We start from the raw sequence: 23,714 nt of genomic DNA, 5'->3' as shown, positions 1-23,714 counted from the left end.
AGGTCAGCGGCTCCAAACCGTAGTAAAGGGACCTCTGGCTAATACGTCAGGTTCTGTGTCGGCTCGTGGCTGAAAACTAGCTTTACTTTGTTGTCTGGGTCAAGTTTGCTAGCGAGAGACAGAGAGAGGCGTTGAAAAGCTGCTCCAACTGAACTTATTGTTTCGGAGGAAAACACGAACACAGTGTACAGTCGAGTCTTAATAGCTTACTTACAACTGGGCTCGTCAGGCACTCTTTTTGGCTGCAGTGGTTATTATTATATTTACATGCTTCCAGCTCCCGTTTTTGCTCAGTGACAGCTCGTACTTTTCCTTTCTCTCCCTCCCTCGCTCACAGACACATAACAACCCACATCCACTACCACTTTTTACATTTGAAGGATTAAAAATGTAAAAAGTAATGACTAGTTTATATTTATGAAAAAAACTTTATGCAGAAAAAGTAGCAAAGAAACAAAAACATAACACATGGACACTTTTGCCACGAACAAGCTGAAGGGATGGATTTTTTTTAATAAACCCAGATTGTTAAAAAAAACACTTAGAACCAAATTTATTTATCAGCAGCATGAATAGTAAAAAAAAACACAATTTCGTTTTAGCTGTCAAAGTCGATTTAACTGAAGTTACGTGTTTCCAGTTAGTGTTGAGGTTGCAATATGGCGCTCCCCGGTGGGTGCAGCCAGACGCTCTTGAAGAAAGGGGGCGATCCACAGCCGCTCACTTTCTGACTACCAGTTCGTGGGGGAGGGACCAAGATGGCGGCTTGAACAGTCGTGCTTTTTCAGGAGCTCCGAAAGACCGCAAAATTTGCTAAGCAACTTTATTCTCTTTCCACTCGAACTATAACTATGGATGCCCAAAAGGTTATTAAGAATGCAAAGCTGCAATTTGTGCTGACAAACCCCAACGTTAAGACGTCTTCGCATGCTAAAGTCAGTGACCATGGCTATGCTAGCACTGAAGCTGCCAACGTGGGCCTAAACAAGCGAGAACGGGGAGCAGACTCGGCGCCGCCAACTCCATCAAAACAACCACCAGAGGAGAAAAGAACAAAATCTTCAGAGAAGGAAGATGATATCTCCAATAAAACTATTTTGAAGCAATTCTGGGACTTGAGAAGAAATTTGAAGTACAACTGGAAGATATCAAGGAACAAAACAGACAAAGTGCAGCTATGGTTGCCAGCTTGGCTAAGGCTGTAGAGTTTAATGCTGCAGAGATAGTTGATTGCAAACTGAAAGTTGTTAAACTGGCAAATGCGAATGTCAGGGTCCTGGGTCCCCTGACCCAGCATGTTTAGTTCTTTGTGCTTTTTGTATTATTGTACTTGTGTGAGTTATTCTATGGTTTCTAGTTTCGATTCCTTGCCCTTCATGTTTCTCTGTGTAAGTCTGTGTCTGCATGTTTGAGTTTACCTATGTGTCTTTCGTTCTTAGAGTCCTCTACCTTATGGTTTGTCTCTGTGTTTCTTAGTTGCTGTCTCCACCGTGTCAAGTTCGCGTCTCTAGGTCGTACTTCCTGTTTTACTTTGAAGGTCCGTGTCTTATGTGAATGCATCCTGCTTTCCTTGTCTCGTCAGTCCTGATTTCTCCCAGCTGTGCCCTCCTTCTGTGTCTCATTCCCCTCGTTACTTCCCAGTGTATTTAAACCCTGTGTTTCTCTGAGTCAGTGTCGCGTCGTCCCTCTTGCTGTGTGGATCTCCTTGTGTATCCCTGTGAGTTTTAGTTTGTTGTTTCCCAGTTTAGTTTGTATGTTTTTCCTGCCAGCCAATAAAGCTGTGACTTTGAGTTAACACCTTGAGTCTGAGTGCCTGCATTTTGGGTCCTACTCCTGCCTGCCACACTGCACTCCTTGACAGCGAATGAACAGCTGCTTAAAGAAAACAAAGACTTGAAAAGAAGAGTGAGAGAACAAGAGCGCTACCGAATGAGGTGGTGCTGAAAGCTGAAAGGGGTGAAGGAAGACAAAAATGAAAACATTAGAGTGAAGGTTTTGCAAACGCTTCAGAAGATTGCCCCTGACTTGAACTTAGAAGAGGCCGTTGATATTGTCCACTGCTTAGGGAAACGAGTTGATGGAAGAAACAGAAACATCATTATTCTATTCACACAAAGGCGAATTAAAGAAGAATTGTGGAGGCGCACCAAAGATTCTTCAACCTGCAAGCAAGAAGGCATCAGCTTCACAGAGATGTTGCTGCAGGAGGACATACAAGATCGACAGCGCCTCTGGTGGAGGAGGCAAGACGTGCGGGTAAACGAGCCTACTTTCGTGGTCTACATGCCTTCATTGATGGATGCAAAGTTGAGGAAAGACAGGAGAACTAAAAATGACAAAAAACAGAAATAGTGGAAACTTGTTCGCAGTCTGAGGAGCTCAGCATTTAGTACTTCTTTTTTTTTTTTTTTTTTTTTTTTTTTCACGTGGTGAGTGATATTCTGTCTATAGTTCATGTTGAATGTTAACATTTGTTTTGGTTCTTTAAAGGTTAGGGGTTTAAGAGAATCTGTTAAAAGAGAAGCCTTATTTTTGTACTGCAAAGGTAAAAAATCCAACTGTATTTTTCAACAAAAGAGACTCATTCAGCTGAGAGTGATGTATCTTTTTGGTCAAACCAATGGGGTAGCAAAATCCTGTTCAGCCATGGCTCAACGAGGTCGGGGGGGTGTAGCAATTTTATTCTATAACTTTCCTGGGGATCTTGTAATACAACGGACTGACTTGAAGGGTCATTGGTTGATTGCTGTAATGATAGTTGAAAGTTTGTTTTTCATTTTAGTCAACGTTTATGGATATAATAATGAAAGTCAGAATAAAATTATGTTAGAAGATATAACTTTAAATATTTTTGAACTTAAAGGTCGATACCCTACGGAATACATTTTAATGGGTGGTGATTGGAATATGACTCCTGATTAATGGACTGATAGATGGCCCTCAAGGACAGGCAGACCACAAAAAAATAACCTAATTATAGATTTTTTGATAAATAACAATTTGACAGATATTTGGAGAGTAAGAAATCCAGGAATTAAGAGCTTTTCCTGGTTTAAACCAAATGGAGCTTGTAAATCTAGAATAGACTATTGGCTAGGAAGTGACAACATTCTTAACCACACTGTAAAAGTTGTGATGTCAAATGCAAATTCTTTCTGATCATTGCTTTATTGAACTATGCTTAGAATCGGAAATTAGACTTATTGGAAGTTCAATGCCAAACTTTTACAAAATGAAGATTACTGCAACATAGTCAAAAAAATTATAAAAAATATTATGGCTGATCATCTAATTGTAGGATATATCAGTAAATGAGAATTCATTAAATTCAAAATTAGAGAATTTAGTATTCAATTCAGTAAAAACACAAGTCAAAAGCAAAGAGAATATGAATGTAAATTATTCCAAGAAATTACTTATTGCTGTAGTAAAGACGATCTAAACAGCCAAGAAAGGAGTAAACTTATGGAGTTGCAAACTAAATTAGATCAGCCCTACCTAAATAAAGCAGAAGGAGCTTTTGTGCGTTCACGGGCCAAGTGGATTGAGGAGGGGGAAAGAAATTCCTCATATATTTTTTTTAATTTAGAAAAGAGCAGACAGAAGTGAAATTTTATATCTTCCCTGTTAATTGATGGCATTGAATGTGACGACCCTAAAATTTTGGAAAATGAAACTTATACATTCTATTCCAATTTATACTCCTCACAGTTCTCCCAAGCAGATTGTGATGTCTTTTTTTGATCAAATAGATAATCTGATCCCTAAAATTGATGAATCATTTAAGGAATTTTGTGAATCTGACTTTAGAATTGAAGAGTTAGATGCATCTGTTAAGAAAATGGTGCTTAATAAATTCCCTGGTCCAGATGGGCTTACAGTTAATTTCTTCCAATTTTTTTGGGAAGACTTAAGGGAAATTTTATTCAAAACTATACTGGCCAGTATTGAAAAGGGAGAATTGATGTCTAGCATGAAACAAGGATTAATTACATTAATTCCTAAACCAAACAAAGATAAGCGACAATTGGATAACTTAAGGCCCATAACTTTATTAAATACGATTATAAAATTTTCTCTAGCTCAATTGCAACAAGGCTTAAACAAGGGGTTTCAAGTATAATTAGTGAGACACAATCAGGGTTTTTGAAAGACAGGAACATTCATAATAATATCAGATTGGTTTTAGACTTACTGGACTACAATGATCTAATTAGTGATGACAGTTTTATTCTTTTCTTGGACTTTTATAAAGCTTTCGCTTCAGTAGAACATCCTTTTATTTTAGAAACACTAACTCGATTTGGATTTGGGGATAAATTTAGGAAGATAATAGATATACTGTATAATGATATAAATAGCTCTGTGTCGTTAGGCTATGGCACTGGTAAAAGATTTAGCGTCAAAAGAGGAATTAGGCAAGGGTGTGGAAGCTCTCCGTTGTTATCCATAATGGTTGTGGAGATGCTCGCAATTCTAATTTAAAACAGCAGCGTTGCTGGAATTGAGATTATGCATAATTTTTTAATAATTAGTCAACTTGCGGATGACACTACTCTTTTCTTAAAAAATGAACATCAGATTCCCCTGGTAAAACAAATAATCACTACATTCTCAAAAGCTTCAGGCTTAAAGTTAAATTTAAATAAATGTGAACTATTGGCATTAAAGGAGTGTAATTCACAATTACTGTACGGTATAAAGGTGAAGAAGGAGGTAAAATATTTGGGCATCACAATTTCAAAAGATCACAAAGTCTTAGAAAAAGTAAATATTTCAGATAATGTTGACAAATGTAAGACAATCTTATTAGTGGTTACAAAGAGACATCACAATTTTTGGAAGAATATTATTAACCAAAATGGATAGTTTATCTAGATTTATATATCCAGCTTACTCTTTATCAATATCAAATAAAGTTATGAAAAAAAATTTATAGCTTGAATTTTTAACTTTATTTGGAGGAATAAGTGCCATTATATATCTAAAGATGATTTGGTTAAACCATACATTGAAGGTGATGGAAACGCAACTGACTTTGATATAATGAATGGTGTTTTGAAACTTAAATGGTTAAAATCCTTCCTAAATAATCCACCCTCCATTTGGTTTTTTTATACCAAGTAAGGTCTTTAACACATTGGGGGGTATCGATTTTCTCCTAAAGTGTGACTTTGAAATTACTAAACTACCTGTTAAACTCTCTGAATTCCATAAACAGGTCCTTCTTTATTGGAAAATGTTATTTAAACATAATTTCACTCCACATAATAGCCCAATTTGGAACAATAGATATATACTGATGAACGGAAAATCTATTTTTATTCAAGATTGGTTATCAAAAGGTGTTTTGGCAATTGGCCATTTTGTAGATGAGGAAGGACATGTTCTAGGACATCAAGATTTTTGCCAAAAGTTTAATATCCAATGTTCTAAAAGTAAATTTAATCGGGTTATAAAATCCATTCCATTGTCACTTAAAAACATAGTTGTAAATGATATAATATATTCTGACATCTCCCCCAAGTTAAGGCAATTATATATAGATGATATTCGATTTTGTGCTGTTAAATGCAATAATACGTTTCTAAGATCTTCATTAAGGAGTCTTTATTCTCCAAATTTACTTAGATGTAATTACATATTAAAAGATTTCCAAAGGGAAGAAATTGAAAAAATAAGAACTGATCATATCACCTTCTCTATCCCTCCTAAAGGGAAAGAAGTCCAATTTAAGATTTTGAATAAAATTTACCCGACAAATAGACTTCTTGGTGATAGTTTCAAAATAGAAACTGGTAATTGTGTATTTTGTGAAACAGAAAAGGAGGATTTGAACCATCTATTCTTTTTGTGCAATTTTATACAAATATTTTGGTTGGATTTTCATACCTGGTTTTATTCCAGTGGGATTCAAATGACCTCATTTACCTTAAATATGATAATGTTTGGAGTGTTTTTGAAAGAAAAGAAAGCTAATTGTGGTGTTAATGTGTTATTAATCTTGTCCAAGCAATTTATACATAAATGTCGTTTTTTTTTAAGACCAAACCAACACTAGCTTACTGGAAAAACGACTTAAACCCGTTGGTTAAATCTTTGACTTTAGTTAAATAGAAAAAGGCTGCTTTTTTTGTTTCCTTTGTGGAAGATTTTGTGAGTTTAGTGAGTTAATAATCTGTTAAATTATATGACCCCATCTTTATATTTTCTTTTTCCTAGGTATGAAAGTTGCTAATATGTAAGGAATGTTTATTCTCTGAATGTGTTATATATGGTGCATTTTGTTTGTATGTTAATATTACTAATAAAAAAATAAAATAAAAAAAGACTACCAGTTTGTCTAAGGACACTACGTTGTGACGAAGGTAGGTAGTGTCCTCATGAGCATCCTTCCCCTGAATTCGGACACAGCAAATGTTCTGATCCCATAGGAGCGCTATTGGCGCTAATTTTGAAATAACACACCACGGGATTACGTTGTGCAGCTGAGTCACGTGACCGCACAGCAAAAAAATCGCTGCAGTGCTGGGTTAAAGGGGGCGGAGCAAAGTGTGTGTGCAGGAGAGGAGTCGAGCAGACAGAGCTGCTTTTTCGTGAAACGGGAGTAAAGTAGTAAACTTACAGGATCATATACAACTACCTACTTTTCAATCGATATCTGCATCGATCTACCCACCGTTATCTCTTGGATTGTAGCTGAGATCAGCGCGAACCACGTGTGTCTCAGCTTCCTGACCTGTTAACTGTGTTTGGAAAGGCTTCTAGCTTAATCACAGTTCTCTCGTTTGTGGGCTCATCTAAAGGTAAGCACGGAGCTAACTTTGATGTGGTTTTAGTTTATGTTGAGTTTTTCTCTGGTGAGAATAATAGATTGCTTACTATACATTGAAGTTAGAGAGACTGTAGAGTTTGTGATTGCTTGCAACATTATAATATGGCGGTTGCTAGAGTGTAAGAATACATATAGAAAAAATAATCTTGGAATATGAACAAAAGGATGGGGTGCAGGGCAGGAGAACAACCAACCCCCACCCCAGGACATGAAGCCACGAGTACAAGCCTGGGGGAGGGCAATCAACTTTTCTTCTGACAATGCTGTCTGGCTGCTAGTGATGTGCGGATCGATCCTGAAATATCGATTCCTCTGATACCATTACATGTCATTTATGTTCTAGAATCGATTCTCACATTACATTTTATACATTTTATAGTGTTTATTTATCGGATGAAATACGTTAAATGTCCGGAAACAGCGGGGGTGTCCAAATTCAGAGGCTGCTTCCACCTGAGGACCCGGCCTTCGTGGTCGAGAAAGCCGGGTAGTAGGTCACGAGCTCCCTCGGTGGAGTGAAACTCTGCCGTCTGCTCCTTGCTATCTAAAATATAACCGGGCGCTGATGTAAACTCTCGACCATCTCACACTTCTGTTAATCAGTTTTCTGTTTGACGTTTATTCAGCTGTGTGAAAACCCCGGAGGAACCCTCCCGAGGGATTAATAAAGTTAAATTAAATTTAATCTAATCTAATAACTTTGATCTCAGCCAAACTGATTTACTCACGAACAAATAAAACACTGAAAAAGCCAAACAATAACATTTTTAAGTTATCTAAGTGACTTATATATCATGTTTAACCCGAGTAGCGAAAGACCTCGGGGATTTGAAGACGATGTGTCGATCGGCTCAGATATTTAAAGTTTACACAGCTACATTCTCACCTGAAAATATGTTAAAAGTTTTTTTGCGACTCAGAAAGAGAAATAAGAGTAATATTAAAACTAAGCAGCTGCCGTCATTGTTGGAAACAAGTACTCTGATGTCCTGTAATCATTATGACGCTATAATTTGAGATACAATAAATAAAATAAGTTTTTGTACAAAGTATCGGTATCGGATCAGTATCGTCGATACCACCCTGAATATTACTTGGTATTGGATCGGAAAGGAAATCAGTGGTATCGCACATCACTACTGGCTGCAGCCACCGGGGACCGCCATATTGCGACCTCCACAGTAACCGGAAGCACCTGAACTCCACAGTAACCGGAGGCACGTGACCTCCACAGTAACCGGAAACGCTTAACTTAAGTTAAATCGACTTTGACAGCGAAAACTAAATTGTATTTTTGTTACTATTGATGCTGCTGATAAATAAATTTGATTCTAAGTGGGTTTTTTTTTTTAACAATCCGGGTTTATTAAAAAAAATCCATCCCTTCAGCTTGTTCGTGGCAAAAGTGTCCATGTGTTATGTTTTTGTTTCTTTGCTACTTTTTCTGCATAAAGTTTTTTCACAAATATAAAATAGTCATTACTTTTTACATTTTTAATCCTTCAAACACCCTTTTCTAGTACAATGCACTTGTTTGAAGACAACCTCAAAACTCACCATTTCATATATCAGCAGTGCTACTGGAAATTATTGTACAGTGGTCCCTCGCTATAACGTGCTTAGCCTTTCACGGACTCGCTGTTTCGCTGATTTCGTGTTTTGTTTTTGTTTTTTTTATTATTATTATTATTTTTATTTTTTTTTTACAGCACATTGTGTTGTGCGTTCTGATTGCTGTAGACCATTGTCAATAAATCTAGTGCCATGTCTCCTGTACAGCAGCGGTCCGCAACATCCGGGCTCCTTTGGTACCGGGTCGCAAGAGTTGAGGCTCGGGTGTGAAGTGTATGGTTTTCAGGGTTTTTAATCGTTAAGTCGGGTTCCCTGGGTCTTTTTCCCGTGTTGTGGTCGTGTGTCTTATTTTGAAAGAACTATTTATGCATTACCAGAGCGACCAGAGAGCTTCAAGAAGCAGAGAGGAGGATGTTACTCTCAATGTTGTTGGTGCATTTCAGGAGGACCCTGCTAATAAAGTTACACAATCACACAGTGAACCACAGTTTTTGTCTTTGTCTGTATCATTTTATTTAGTTGTATTTATCCGCGACACTGTAAAAGGCCGGTCCGTGAAAATATTTTCTGACATTAAACTGGTGCGTGGTGCAAAAAAGGTTGGACACCGCTGCTGTACAGTACAGAATGCGTTTAGCTTATCGAATTTATATAAATCTTCGAGCAGTGTAACTCTGAAGTGCTGCACTGTATGTTTGTAAGTTTTCTCCCCGACAAACACAACAATGCCGGCGAAACATTTTGCACGGTTTCATTTTTTAACGGACTTATGTTTCTACGAAGGTTTAAACTTTAAGAGTGTTTAAACAAAAGAAAAAAAGTGTGAAAATGTTCGTATTTGTCTGAGGAAAGTGTATAAAGCATGTAGTAAGGGGTTTTACAGTCTTAAAACAGCTACAATAATTGTAAAAAATAAAGTTTACTTCTTCGCAGATTTCACCTACCGCGGGTTATTTTTAGAACGTAACTCCCGTGATAAACGAGGGACCACTGTATTATTAATAGTAAAGTCTGGGGCATCTAATATATTAACATCAACATTGATTATTGTGCACTATTATTTTTGTTCAAGGACAGCAAAAAATATAAAACTCTCCCTCAGGTTGTCCGTTGCCAAAAATGGCCACCTTTGTGTATGTTCACAAAATGCTGTAAAATGTATACTTATTAAAACATTTATCTACTTTTTCTTTAAACTTTATCTACTTTAAACCGACACTTTAAATTAGCACCAGTCCTTTTCATCAAAACCAAAATTTTATCTACATTCTGTTTTTTACACTTTAAATCCCAGTTAGGTTATATATTACCAGTAGCTTTTCAGATAAAACAGTAATAAACGTCCTAATGGTTTCATAAGTCTTTTTTTTTTTTCATATAATCATCGCGGACAAGGCTGTCTTGCAATTGTTTAGGTCACTATAGTGTGCACCCTATTTCTTCCAGGATCACTCTTCATTTGTAGGTTTTAGTGGACTCCTACTACTGTTAAGTGGTTTTCATGGGACAAATGCATTGTATCCCAAGATCTGCGAGATTGTAGAAATGAGCAGTAATTCCCTTCTTGCCATCTTTCCAGAAATATAAGTGATCTGGAAGCTGTTAGGCTTACTTACAGCAGCAGCACTTTTTGCACCTGCAGAAACTCCAGGACACATTTACTAACAGTGTTTGTTGCTGTGTGTGCTGCAGCTTTGAATTGTTTGTTTGAGAGTTAATATTTTGGCTTTGGTATCTTGTTATGAAATGTACAAGAGTAAGAGTGTTAGCATGTGTGTCAAAGCTAAGTTTGACTGGGAAACTCAAAGCTCAATAACCTGTATCAACAACCATTCACTGCAGCCTGTAAAATATTTGATGCATCATAATTTATTGCCGTCTGTCTTGCAAATACATGTTTGCATTGCAATGTCATGCACAAACACACACAACTACTAGATCCTTAAGATCAAACCTGTGTCATTCTTTTGGTCTAATGCAGTGTAGTAGTCAGAAAAACAAAAAAAACCTCCCCCCAAAAAAGAAGTGAAGTGGCCCCAAATGACCAGGATAGAGATCAGAGGGTTAATGCGTAAAATGTATAAAAATATTATTGATTACAGGATAATACATTAATGTTAATATCAACAATAAGCTTTTTACTCGGAAGTTACAAGCATAAACAATGCTGTTACATTTACACTTAAATATTTTACTATAAGTATGGGCATAAAACAAGTGAACAACATTTTATAATAAGTTTAACTGGAATTCTGTACACTGAAAAACAAACAACACATAAAAATACAAACAAACAGCCAGTGCCTTAATTTGTCCATTAAATGTCAAACATCGCATTGACCTGTAGTCCCTGCTCGTCAGAAGAAGAAGAAGAAGAAGACTAAGACCACAGTGAGGGCATTTAATTTTCATGGACTTTCCACAAGCCGCAGTTTCATTTAGCACAGAGGGAGTAGCACATGAATGCTCTACCGAATATTCAGAAAATGGTTTAGATGCTGGAGACAAGACATCAAAAGGGAGATGGGGCTCCACGGAGAGTTCAGTGGGAAGCAGTCCTAAATGCTGACATGTAGGGCTGCACGATTTTGCATAAAATGAGAATCACGATTTTTTTTTTGCTTAGAATTGAGATCACGATTCTCTCACGATTTTCTTTTCCAATATAAATATTTATTGCGCTTATTAACTGCACATCAACTTCGTAACAGTTGAGACTGAACATAAAAACAATAAATAAACATAAAAACAACAAATGTCTCACATTTTGGCGTTGCCGCAAAATGTTGTACTGCTTGAAATTCCGTCTCCACCGTTGCTCGACACTGCGTGTATAGAGCAGGTAGTGCAACAATAGAAAAATAGTTGCGGGACGGCACTGCGTAGCGTTTGTCTAGGGTATTGATCATTTTCCTAAATCCCTCGTTTTGCACAGTGTTGATGGGAGCCATATCTTTGGTCAGGTGATAAGTGATAGCCTCCGTAATTTCTTTGTGCCTGCGGGAGTTCGACGGATATAGGGAAGCACTGCATAAGGTTCCCGTTATTGATGTTTGGGTGGTTGACCGGGACGGATTTTCTCCTGTCACTTTCTCGTCATCCCTGACGTGCTCTCCGTTGTTTTTCCCCCGCCAATTTTAGCAGCCAGCTTCTGTATCACGTGGCTCCGCCCTTGTCATTTGTTGAGCAGGAAGAGTGAGCGCTTGTTTTCATGCAGATTACGTCCTGGATCAAAATGCATTACAATCGTCGTCGTCTTTTTTTTTTTTTTTTTCATTTTTTTCATTTTTTTTTTTTTAATCGTTGTCATTTGGAAATGAGATGGCACATAAAATATCGCTGCATAAAAAAGCAGAACAGAATGGAATAGAGAGTATTAGTATTTATAAAAGTATAAATCTCTTTTTGACAAACTTTACAATGTTGATGCAGGTGGAATGAGAGACATGAATAAAGCGCACTATGCAGTAAATGGAACAATGTGCATTGATGTCAGATAGTGAAAAGCAGTGAAGTGAATTGGTTCAATAACAAACAATCAAATATGTTTGAAAGGGACCACTAAATGCTAGTCAGAGGTGTTAAAAGTGCACACATTCCTTACTTAAGTTTAGATACCTCGGGGGTATGACCCATATGGAAAAGATATATATAAATCTTATAAAGTTTGTATCTGTCTTGTGTGAAACTTGTATGAAAAGCATACAAGAGTGAAAACGCATAAGATCCCTTGAAAAATTATATAATAAAACTTGTATGTGGATTTTGGATACTTACTAAAACAATATATGAAAATAATGAGAAAGTGGCCACTTTCATGAGTAAATCATATAAGTTTTTACTATTTCTTTTCCATATGGGGACAGTTGTTGTAACGCTGTACCAGCCTTTACGATTGATTTGCAAGGTTAATGATCCATGCAGGAATGAGACAAAAAAAAAATCCATGCGGGAATGTATTTCAGCCTACTGTGGAGGTCACGTGTTTCCGGTTAGTGTGAAGGTCCCAATATGGCGCTCCCCAGTGGCTGCAGCCAGACCCTTCTCGTCTATGTTATGAGCTCAGTGGATCTGCGTTCGACTACTCCGCCTAGGCTGCACTGTCGAGCGCAGATCCACTGAGCGCAGCACACGCTAGCAAGACAGAAGCTAAGCTTGTTGCAACATGGCAAATTGAACCTCCCCCACCCTCATTCAGATCTGGCGTTTGGAACTATTTTTGTCTTCATGTGACGTATGACCCTGAAGGTAAGCGCGTCATGGACAAAAGTAAAACAGTATGTTTGATGTGCCAGCAATGCTCAATTACATGGGTGGGAACTAGTGTGTTAGCGCAGTTAGCTCGTTAACGTGTTGGCCTTCCAGCCCCACGCACGGGGCAATTTGCGGTAGCTTGTTAACGGAGATTTGCCGTGTTGTGGCGTTAACCTCATTTCAGATTACCGCTGACAGCACTAGTGGGAACACAACGAATATGACTGCACATTTACGCCGACATCATCCTAGTGCAAAGACAAGTGGAAGCAGACAAAAACAACAAGCAGGCATGCTACAAACTTTACCGGAGTCATTTAGACAGCCGTTAGCACATGATGCTCCTTATGGGGACCTGATATGTTTAATATGCTGCTGAGAGTATACCCCAGAAGAAGCGTATAGTATAGCTTTTATTTTGGAAAGAGCCATTTTTCTGTAATAAACTCTCTTTTCCAAAGATGAGTGATTTCTCGATCAGATTAAAACTGTACTTTTGAGTTAAAATATATATTTATAATTTTAATAAATGACAGATTAGATAAGGCATGAACATTTTTTTGTATCGAAAAAATATCGAACCGTGAATTTTGTGTATCGTTGCACTCCTTATGTATATGTATATATGTGCATGTATATAAACACCCAGCACGCCCCTGCGGGCGGTTTATCCTTCAAGCTCGGGTCCTCTACCAGAGGCCTGGGAGCTTGAGGGTCCTGCGCAGTATCTTAGCTGTTCCCAGGACTGCGCTCTTCTGGACAGAGATCTCCGATGTTATTCCCGGGATCTGCTGGAGCCACTCGCCTAGCTTGGGAGTCACCGCACCTAGTGCTCCGATTACCACGGGGACCACCGTTACCTTCACCCTCCACATCCTCTCGAGCTCTTCTCTGAGCCCTTGGTATTTCTCCAGCTTCTCGTGTTCCTTCTTCCTGATATTGCTGTCATTCGGAACCGCTACATCGATCACTACGGCCGTCTTCTTCCGTTTGTCTACCACCACTATGTCCGGTTGGTTAGCCACCACCATTTTGTCCGTCTGTATCTGGAAGTCCCACAGGATCTTAGCTCGGTCATTCTCCACCACGCTTGGGGGCATTTCCCATTTTGACCTCGGGACTTCCAGGTTATACTCGGCACAGATGTTCCTGTACACTACGCCGGCCACTTGGTTATGGCGTTCCATGTATGCCTTGCCTGCTAGCATCTTGCACCCTGCTGTTATGTACTGGATTGTCTCTGGGGCATCTTTACACAGCCTGCACCTGGGGTCTTGCCTGGTGTGATAGACCCCAGCCTCTATGGATCTTGTACTCAGAGCTTGTTCTTGTGCTGCCATGATTAGTGCCTCTGTGCTATCTTTCAGTCCAGCTTTGTCCAGCCACTGGTAGGATTTCTGGATATCAGCCACCTCCTCTATCTGCCGGTGGTACATACCGTGCAGGGGCCTGTCCTTCCATGATGGTCCCTCGTCTCCCTCCTCTTTCTTGGGTTTCTGCTGCCTGAGGTATTCACTGAGCACGCTGTCAGTTGGGGCCGTCTTCGTGATGTATTCTTGGATGTTCGTTGTCTCATCCTGGACTGTGTTGCTGACACTCACCAGTCCCCGGCCCCCTTCTTTCCGCTTAGCGTACAGCCTCAGGGTGCTGGACTTGGGGTGAAACCCTCCATGCATGGTAAGGAGCTTTCTTGTCTTTATGTCAGTGGCTTCTATCTCCTCTTTTGGCCAGCCTATTACCCCAGCAGGGTACCTGATCACGGGCAGGGCGTACGTGTTGATGGCCCGGATCTTGTTCTTACCGTTCAACTGACTCCTTGGGACTTGCCTGACCCTCTGCAGGTACTTGGTGGTTGCAGCTTTCCTAGCGGCCTCTTCATGGTTCCCATTCGCCTGCGGGATCCCCAGGTACTTGTAACTGTCCTCTATGTCTGCAATGTTGCCTTCTGGTAGTTCAATCCCTTCAGTTCTGACTACCTTCCCTCTCTTTGTTACCATCCGACTACACTTCTCCAGCCCGAACGACATTCCAATGTCATTGCTGTATAGCCTGGTAGTGTGGATCAGTGAATCGATGTCTCGTTCACTCTTGGCATACAGCTTGATGTCATCCATGTACAGGAGGTGGCTGACAACTGCTCCGTTCCGTAGTCGGTATCCGTAGCCAGTCTTGTTAATGATCTCACTGAGGGGGTTCAGGCCTATGCAGAACAGCAGTGGGGACAGAGCATCTCCTTGGTAGATCCCGCACTTGATGGTGACTTGTGCTATGGGCTTGGAGTTGGCCTCTAGTGTTGTACGCCACATCCCCATTGAGTTCCTGATGAAGGCTCTTAGGGTCCCATTGATCTTGTACAATTCTAGGCATTCCAGTATCCAGCTGTGGGGCATTGAGTCATAGGCCTTCTTGTAATCAATCCAGGCAGTGCACAGGTTGGTCAGTCTGGTCTTGCAGTCTCGTCTGACTGTTCTGTCTACCAGTAGCTGGTGTTTTGCACCTCTGGTATTCTTGCCAATTCCTTTCTGTGTCCCGCTCATGTATTGACCCATGTGCCTGTTCATCTTAGCCGATATGATGCCTGACAAGAGCTTCCATGTAGTACTGAGGTAGGTTATTGGTCAGTAGTTGGAGGGGACTGGTCCCTTCTTGGGGTCCTTGGGGATCAGGACCGTCCGACCTTCGGTTAGCCATTCCGGGTGTCCCTCGTTAACTAATTAACTAACTAATTAACTAATTTGTGCTGCCAGACGCTCGTGGAGTGCAGTCAGCTTCTTTAGCCAGTAGGCGTGAACCATGTCGGGCCCTGGTGCTGTCCAACTCTTCATACTGGAGACCCTTTCTTGGATATCTGCCACTGTGATGGTTACTGAACCCTGTTCAGGGAGGTCGCTATGATCTGCCCTCAGATCCACTAGCCACTGAGCATTGCCGTTATGGGTTGCGTCCTTCTCCCATATGCTCTTCCAGTATTGCTCCGTCTCCAGCCTTGGTGGTGCTTTTGTCTTATTATTGTTCCCTTGCCACTGAGAGTACACCTTTGCTGGTTCTGTGGAGAACAGCTGGTTTATTATCCTGCCTTCTATCTCTCTGGTGTACCTCCTCAAGCGGCTGGCCAAGGCTGTGAGTCTTTGCTTGGCAGTTTCCAAGGCCTCAGGTATGGACAGCTTGCTGTATTTCTTATGCACCTTCTTTGTCGCACCTTTCTGCAACTCCGTTAGTTGGCTAACCTCCCTCCGTGCTACTTTGATCTTGCCCTCTAGCCTCCTTCTCCAGGGAGGGTACTGCCCCTTGTGGCTGTTCAACTTGTAGCCAAGCATCTCACTGATCACTGCTGCCATATTGTAGATCAGCTTGTTTGTGTCGGTAATTGTGGTTGTAGGTATTGTCCGTAGTGCTGCATTAACATCCTCTAGCAGTAATCTTGGTAACCGGCTTCGGGGGATCCAGGTTTCAAGCTTAGCTATGATCCTATATTTCAGGTCAGTTCTTCTCGCACTCAACGATCCTTCTCCTACCGCACTTGGGGCTTTGTACCCAGTCTCGGTGGGGGTGATGATATCTCCCCCCTGACCTGGCGTCCTGACTCCTCCTTGCCGTAGCTTATGTTGTACCTCGTCAATCTCTAGCTGTGAAAGCAGTCCCTTCTTTTGAATGTTGGAACACTGAGCTACTAGTTGTTTCGCCGTCATTGTGGATGTTGGGTATCGAAGAATCCATAGGTCCCTCATCCTTTTCATGTAGCCCCTTCCGCCGGGGTTACTTGCGTAGTAGCATTCCAACAGCACCCTGTTTTCGTCTCTTGCCCACCGATGCCTTCTTGTTCCAGTAGCCCACTTCTCGTCAGGGTGCTCTGGTTCCTCAACACCTGACGCGGACCTTGTTGATCCGGGCGACGTCCGAGCCGGCATGCCTTCATATTTATCTGTCTCGCTCATGTCTGCGGTAGGCTCGCTTAGCATAGGGGGTCTAGCCTTAGGACCCTTACTGGATACAGACACCCCAGGCAGCAATCGAACTTGCGATCCTCTGCTCCGGTGTGTAGTCTAACCACTACGCTATCCAGCTGCGTAGTGTGTGTGTGTGTGTGTGTGTGTGTGTGTGTGTGTGTGTATACATTATATATGTGTGTGTGTGTGTGTGTGTGTGTGTATATATGTATATATATGTATGTGTATATATATATATATGTGTGTGTGTGTATATATATGTGTGTGTATATATATGTATACATACATACACTTTTTTATTCTGAGTAACAGGAGCAGAAGAGTCTGGTGGAGCAACAGAGGAACAATTTCATCCATTTGGACTCAGCTCAGCCACTACAGAGGAAACAATGACTTCAACACAAAAGGTGAGAAAAACATCACAGTTACACTTTTATTGAAACTGTGTGTACAGGTGGTTGGTTTTTAAAAACACGTTAACAGCAGCTTTATCTTTTGCATCCTGGGCTCCTCCATATATACAGAATCTACATTCAAAATCAGAAACCACAGAAGTTACAAAAAAATACAAAGATCATATTTTATCTACACACATTGAAACAACAATATCATCAGTTGAACTCAAAAAAATTTTATGACATAAAAGATTTTCTCTGCTGATCAATATTTCCTAATGTCATTTTAATTATACCTCTCATTGTGTCACATCATTGTAATTTGGTACTATCACCAAAGGGGGGTGGTAACACACCAACAGTGTGTTTGTCTACATGTTTGATTCCACTGACGGAGGGAGTTTCAGTTTGTTCCACGACTGCATTTCACTCACTCCTTCTGTTTGTATCTCTGTCACTGCAGGACCAACATGGAGCAAGAAGACAGTGCTCTCAGGAGGCCGACAAACCTCACAGAAGAAAGGGAGACAAAACCTACAGCTGTGATGAGTGTGGAAAGGATTTTACCCAGGCTGGAAACTTAAAAAACCACAAAATCGTCCACAGTGGGGTTAAAGCATACAACTGTGACTTGTGTGGAAAGTCTTTTACCCAGGCTGGAAACTTAAAAAAACACAAAATCATCCACAGTGGGGTTAAAGCATACAACTGTGACTTGTGTGGAAAGTCTTTTACACAGGCTGGATCCTTAAAAACACACCAACTCATCCACAGTGGAGTTAAAGCATACAGCTGTGACTTGTGTGGAAAGTCTTTTACCCTGGCTCAAAACTTAAAAAGACACCAACTCATCCACAGTGGAGTTAAAGCGTACAGCTCTGAGTTTTGTGGAAAGTCTTTTACCCAGGCTGGAGACTTAAAAGAACACAAACTCATCCACAGTGGAGTTAAAGCATACAACTGTGTCTTGTGTGGAAAGTCTTTTACCCAGGCTGGATCCTTAGAAAGACACCAACTCATCCACAGTGGAGTTAAAGCATACAGTTGTGAGTTGTGTGGAAAGTCTTTTGCCCTGTCTCAAAACTTAAAAATACACCAACTCATCCACAGTGGAGTTAAAGCGTACAGCTGTGAGTTTTGTGGAAAGTCTTTTACCCGGGCTGGGGGCTTAAAGAAACACCAACTCCTCCACAGTGGAGTTAAACCTTACAGCTGTGAGTTGTGTGGAAAGTCTTTTGCCCAGGCTGGAAACTTAAAAAACCACAGAATCGTCCACATTGGATTTAAACCTTACAGCTGCGACTTGTGTGGAAAATCTTTTACCCTGGCTGGAAACTTAAAAAAACACAGAATCATCCACAGTGGATTTAAACCTTACAGCTGCGACTTGTGTGGAAAATTGTTTACCCAGGCTGGAAGCTTAAAAAAACACCAACTCCTCCACAGTGGAGTTAAACCTTACAGCTGTGACATGTGTGGAAAGTCTTTTACCCAGGCTGAAGGCTTAAAAAAACACCAAGTCATCCACAGTGGACTTAAATCTTACAGCTGTGACTTGTGTGGAAAGTCTTTTGCCTGGGCTGGAGACTTAAAAAAACACCAACTCATCCACAGTGGAGTTAAAATGTACAGCTGTGAGTTGTGTGGAAAGTCTTTTACCTGGGCTGAAGGCTTAAAAAAACACCAAGTCATCCACAGTGGAGTTAAATCTTACAGCTGTGACTTGTGTGGAAAGTCTTTTACCCGGGCTGAAGGCTTAAAAAAACACCAAGTCATCCACAGTGGAGTTAAATCTTACAGCTGTGACTTGTGTGGAAAATCTTTCACCTGGGCTGGAGACTTAAAAAAACACCAACTCATCCACAGTGGATTTAAACCTTACAGCTGTGAGTTGTGTGGAAAATCTTTCACCTGGGCTGGAGACTTAAAAAAACACCAACTCATCCACAGTGGATTTAAACCTTACAGCTGTGAGTTGTGTGGAAAGTCTTTTGCCTGGGCTGGATCCTTAAAAAAACACCAACTCATCCACAGTGGACTTAAACCTTACAGCTGTGAGTTGTGTGGAAAGTCTTTTGCCTGGGCTGGATCCTTAAAAGAACACCAACTCATCCACAGTGGAGTTAAACCTTACAGCTGTGACTTGTGTGGTAAAGCTTTTGGTCAAAGTCGAAACTTACAGAAGCATCTAGTTACCCACTCTGGAATTAAGGCCTACAGCTGCGACTTTTGTGGAAAAAGGTTCAGTGAAAAAAAGTACCGAAATATTCACCTACGGATTCACACTGGAAATGATGTTTCCTACTGTGATCAGTGTGGGAAACTGTTTACAACAGATGCACAGTTAAAACTACACATGTTTAGCCACACTGAGGAGAGACCTTATAAATGTGACCTGTGTGAGAAGACTTTTAAATCTCCACATTACCTGAAAAAACACCAACAGATCCACACCGGAAAGTAACTCTACAAGTGCAGTTACTGTGAGGATGTATTGATTTTTTTATCTTGTAATTTTAACCTGATTGTTTGGAACAAATCTGATCAGTAAACTTATGGAGTTATACTGAATGAACAGTTTGGAAAAAGAAAAAGAAGAATCATTTTCGCTCGGTAAGCTGAGTGTTATAATGTAAACAGTAAAACGTAATTGGACGTTGGCAGACATCACTTATGCTGTCATTGTTTAGAAGCAGAGCAACGCAGATGGATCCAGTTCTCAACCCTGTCGTCACTGTGGTGGTGGGAAAACGTTTCTCTGTGACTTTTGTGGAAATAGCTCCAATCATCAACGGGACCTTAAACCACATCAATGTAGACACACTGGAGACGAAATGAACTACTGCAAAGAATGTGGGAGAGGCTTCCACAAACCAAGTACATTAAAAATACATGAACTCTTCTACAGTGTGTTCAAAAAGCACATCTGTGACCAGTATGGGTCATCCGTCACCACTGCACGTGAGCTTAAAGAACAAGAATAAGCAAATCCACACAGGAGAGACACCATAGAAGTGCAGACACTGTGACAAAAGCTTCTCACAATCAGGTCATCGTAACAAACATGAACGTACTCACATGGAAGTGAACTTCAGCTGTGACCAGTGTGACAAGAGCTTCAGGAATCTCGGTTCATACTCCGAACACAAACGATCCCACACTGTAAATAAACTGTTTCACTGTTACCAATGTGCAAAAACATTCACTTCATTATCTACTCTGTGCAAACATCAGCCTGATCATGCAGGACTGAAATCACTGGATCACAATGAATCTGAAGAGAGAGAAAGATCCTCTTCTGCTTTCAGGGTCAGACGTAAAAACCTTGAGATCAGGCTCCACAGAGTTCAGATGGAATCTCCTGTAAAGAGTGTCAGCTGATGTCACACTTGGATCTGATGAGGTGGCTCTGATTTCTGGACCTGCAGTGAATAATCCTGAATGTTACATTTAGGAAGCTGCATGTATAGTAGGGGTGGGCGATAGAAACGATATAAATTTGGCCAACGATAGAGATTTTGACTGTATCGCTCTATCGCGATAGCGCATGCTAATGATGTCATCAAGCTGCGCCTGTTTTGGTCGAAAGCATCGCAGCGGCTAAAACCATTATCATCTGCAAATTATGCCGGGCGACAGTCATAGCACAGAGATGAAGCACTATTGAAATATGGGGAAAGCCAAAAACCGCGCCTCCTCCACTTCCGCAACATTGATTCATTAATGTTGAATTCTCTCCCAGCTGTTCTGTTCCCATGTTGTTGCAGTATATTAATAACTAACCTCATATTTTGGATGAATAATCTCAGTTCTCCTGACTGAAGTTTGTCGCGTTTATAGCATCCTGCTATGCGATTGCATTTGTCCCTGAGCACCAGAATCTGTCACGTTAACTTTTATCAAGTGGAAAAAAGTTGGCGTTCATCCTCCAGCTTCACTGTGCTAATGTTATACTAACATAGCTGTGTTGCTAGCAATCACGTAGCACATTATATACCAGGTAGTCCAACTTCAGTAACCCTGCAAATGCCACTGTTGTTTAGTTTTCTGTCTTCATTTATGTTGGAAGTGGTAGCAGAGCTGTACGTTTTAATTAGTTTCAAAAATCTCTCAGTCAGAACATGGTATGAAATGTTTAGGTGGAAACTAGCGAGCCAACTTCCTGTTAACTTCTAACTCCGTTAAATTTAATAAATTCTGTTTTCATGGATGCATGGATGTTAAACTTAATTGTTACACCCGATAAAGCAGCAACGCTGATGATTTAATTAAAGATGAAAGAATTTAGACCATTTTTAACTCTTAGTGTTCGTTTGACTTTGGGACCTGAAGTGGACGGAGTTTTGGACCCAGATTACTCCGCGAAGCTCCGCACTACGGCAGCCGTAATGCTCTGACAATCCATCAAGCAGTGCGGCTTACCAAAGTTGTACTAAAACATTTTTTTAACAGATTTCTGCACGCCCAAATTAGTTCAAGGTCAGTAAGCACAACCAGAATTCATACATAAGGCACATTTTCGATTTTTGAGAAAATTAAAGGATTTTAAGTGTGCCCTATAGTGTGGAAAATACGTTATACAGAAGAAAAGAATATATCGTGATATATATCGTTACCGCACGTGCTTCAAATTATATCGCGATATGAATTTTAGGCCATATCGCCCAGCCCTAATATATAGGGCTGTGTACATACAGGGCTGTGTACACATATATGTACAGCTATACATGCAGCTTCTCTGTCACTGTCACTACAGGGCGATTGTGGCTCAAGAGTTGGGAGTTTGCCTTGTAATCGGAAGGTTCCCGGTTCGAGCCCTGGCTTGGACAGTCTCGGTCGTTGTGTCTGGTGCCGCCAGTGTCTGGCCGCCTCGCCTCTTGTCAGTGCGGCCCAGGGTGGCTGTGCTTGCCATCATGTGAATCGGTGGATGACTGGATGTGTAAAGCGCTTTGGGGTTCTTAGGGACTGGTAAAGCACTATACAAATACAGGCCATTTACCATGTATATCAAGTTTATGTTTTTTCCTTTGAGGGATTTTAATTCTTTAAAATGTTATCCCTGTTACATTTTAATCTTTGTTCCCTTTGGACACAGTAGTGTTTAGTAGTTGTACTTGTTACTGTATTATTAAGGTTTTTACCAAACTGATATTGTATCAAAATTACTGATATGGATATATATTTCAATTTCTTTCATTTGAACTTTCTTAGTTTTTCCAAAATTAACTTCTTTGTTTTAAATGTATTCATTTTAAAGAAATGTTAAACGTTAAAAATGGCAGCACAAATAAGGACCCTTTTGTTAATTCAAATTCTATTAAACATGTTTTTTTGGCTCCTCCTTTCACTTTAGTGTATTTACCGTATCGTTGAAGTCCACATGTTTTTTTAATGATTTCATTTTGATCCACATGTTCTGCAGCTTTTTTCTTGTTAATTTGAAGTTTGCATTATGAAATCCTGATAATGTTAAATCGTTAGTTATATTTGATGAACTCTGTGTAAAGTTTGTCTTATTAAACAGTTTGGTGTGAAAAATAAAGAAATGGTCTCAGAACAAGTAGTTTGAGCCCTGATTTCAGATTCAAAGTAATTTAACTGTTTTCGGGTGGTACATGTGGAGGTTTATCAGAGGAGGAGACCTTGCTGTTCTCCACTCACACTGAGCACAGTTCCTGCAGCTCATTAAAAACTGAAATGATCTTCAAGGGACAAAAAGGTCATAAAATATGGTTGGTAGAATTCTTTTTTTTAACATTATCTGCCAATTACATCTGCCGCCCTTCTCCAAATCTGTGCCCCTACTTGGCCCCCCCAACAAAATTTTTCTAGACGCGCCACTGCTTGGTGGGTATGCAAGCGAAGAGAGAGACTACATCAAAGGACACCATGGTGTCATCTGGATCCAAGGTAAGTTTCTGGACCTTGTCGGTGACGTCGGTGGAGTTCTTGATGTGGTGTGGGGTGTTTCCCACGAGAGGTGCAAGGATGGTAGCAAGGTGTTTTGCAATGTTAGAAGTGGCAGAGTTTATGCTACTGACTATGGGTCTGAGTGGGACACCTTCCTTGTGGATTTTAGGAAGTCTGTAAATGCAGGGTATCGCATTGTCATGTAATTAATATCCTTAGTATCCTTATTTTCTCATTATATGGTTTTATGCATGATCTTTTTTATGCACTTTAATCATGAAGGTTTATAAAGCAAGGCCACTTTTGACTCATAAACTAAGTGCTCAGCCAGACTGAAAACAGGAAGTGTAGAGCTGTACAGCATATTAATAAATACAGGAAGCCAGACAGAATAGAGAAACTTTGCCATATAAGCAATGTTTGTATTGAAACTGTGACGTATAAAGTACCAAAATAATACCTATATGAGACACCGTTTATGATTCTAATGTTAGAGATCCTGCAACTGGTGTTTGGGCTGTTCAGGGGTCTCTGTCTTCCGGAAGATGATTAAATAAAAAGAAATATAAATGTTTTAACACACTATGAGTCGGTTTTCTCTGTTCTATCATGGGGACAAAAGTATCGGGGTTAATAGCATCCCCTGGATAAAGGCGGTGATATGTAAGGCGATCAATCATTTTGTCCTTTTCAAGGTCCTGAAGGCAAGCTATAACATTGTTTTTGTAGCTGCTTGTGGGGTCTCGCTTTAAGGCTCCATAGATATTGTTGTCACTGAGGAGAGTAGTGATCTTTGTGTGG

General features: G+C 40.3%; 1 pseudogene across 1 annotated transcript; it reads left to right on the top strand.

Annotated features, from left to right (window-relative positions):
• The first annotated feature begins 6,555 nt into the window (after window positions 1-6,555).
• On the top strand, window positions 6,556-22,540 carry LOC148103362 (uncharacterized; annotated as a pseudogene). Its single transcript, XR_015716820.1, has 3 exons — window positions 6,556-6,806; window positions 16,921-17,015; window positions 17,467-22,540. The product of XR_015716820.1 is annotated as an uncharacterized LOC148103362 (transcript).
• The last annotated feature ends 1,174 nt before the right edge of the window (window positions 22,541-23,714 follow it).

Source organism: Neolamprologus brichardi, chromosome 3 (assembly GCF_056152115.1).
Source record: "Neolamprologus brichardi isolate AB-2024 chromosome 3, ASM5615211v1, whole genome shotgun sequence".
In the NCBI taxonomy this organism is placed as follows: domain Eukaryota; kingdom Metazoa; phylum Chordata; class Actinopteri; order Cichliformes; family Cichlidae; genus Neolamprologus; species Neolamprologus brichardi.
The sequence above is the reverse complement of the archived record's forward strand: the minus strand, read 5'-3'. Positions and strand labels throughout refer to the sequence as shown.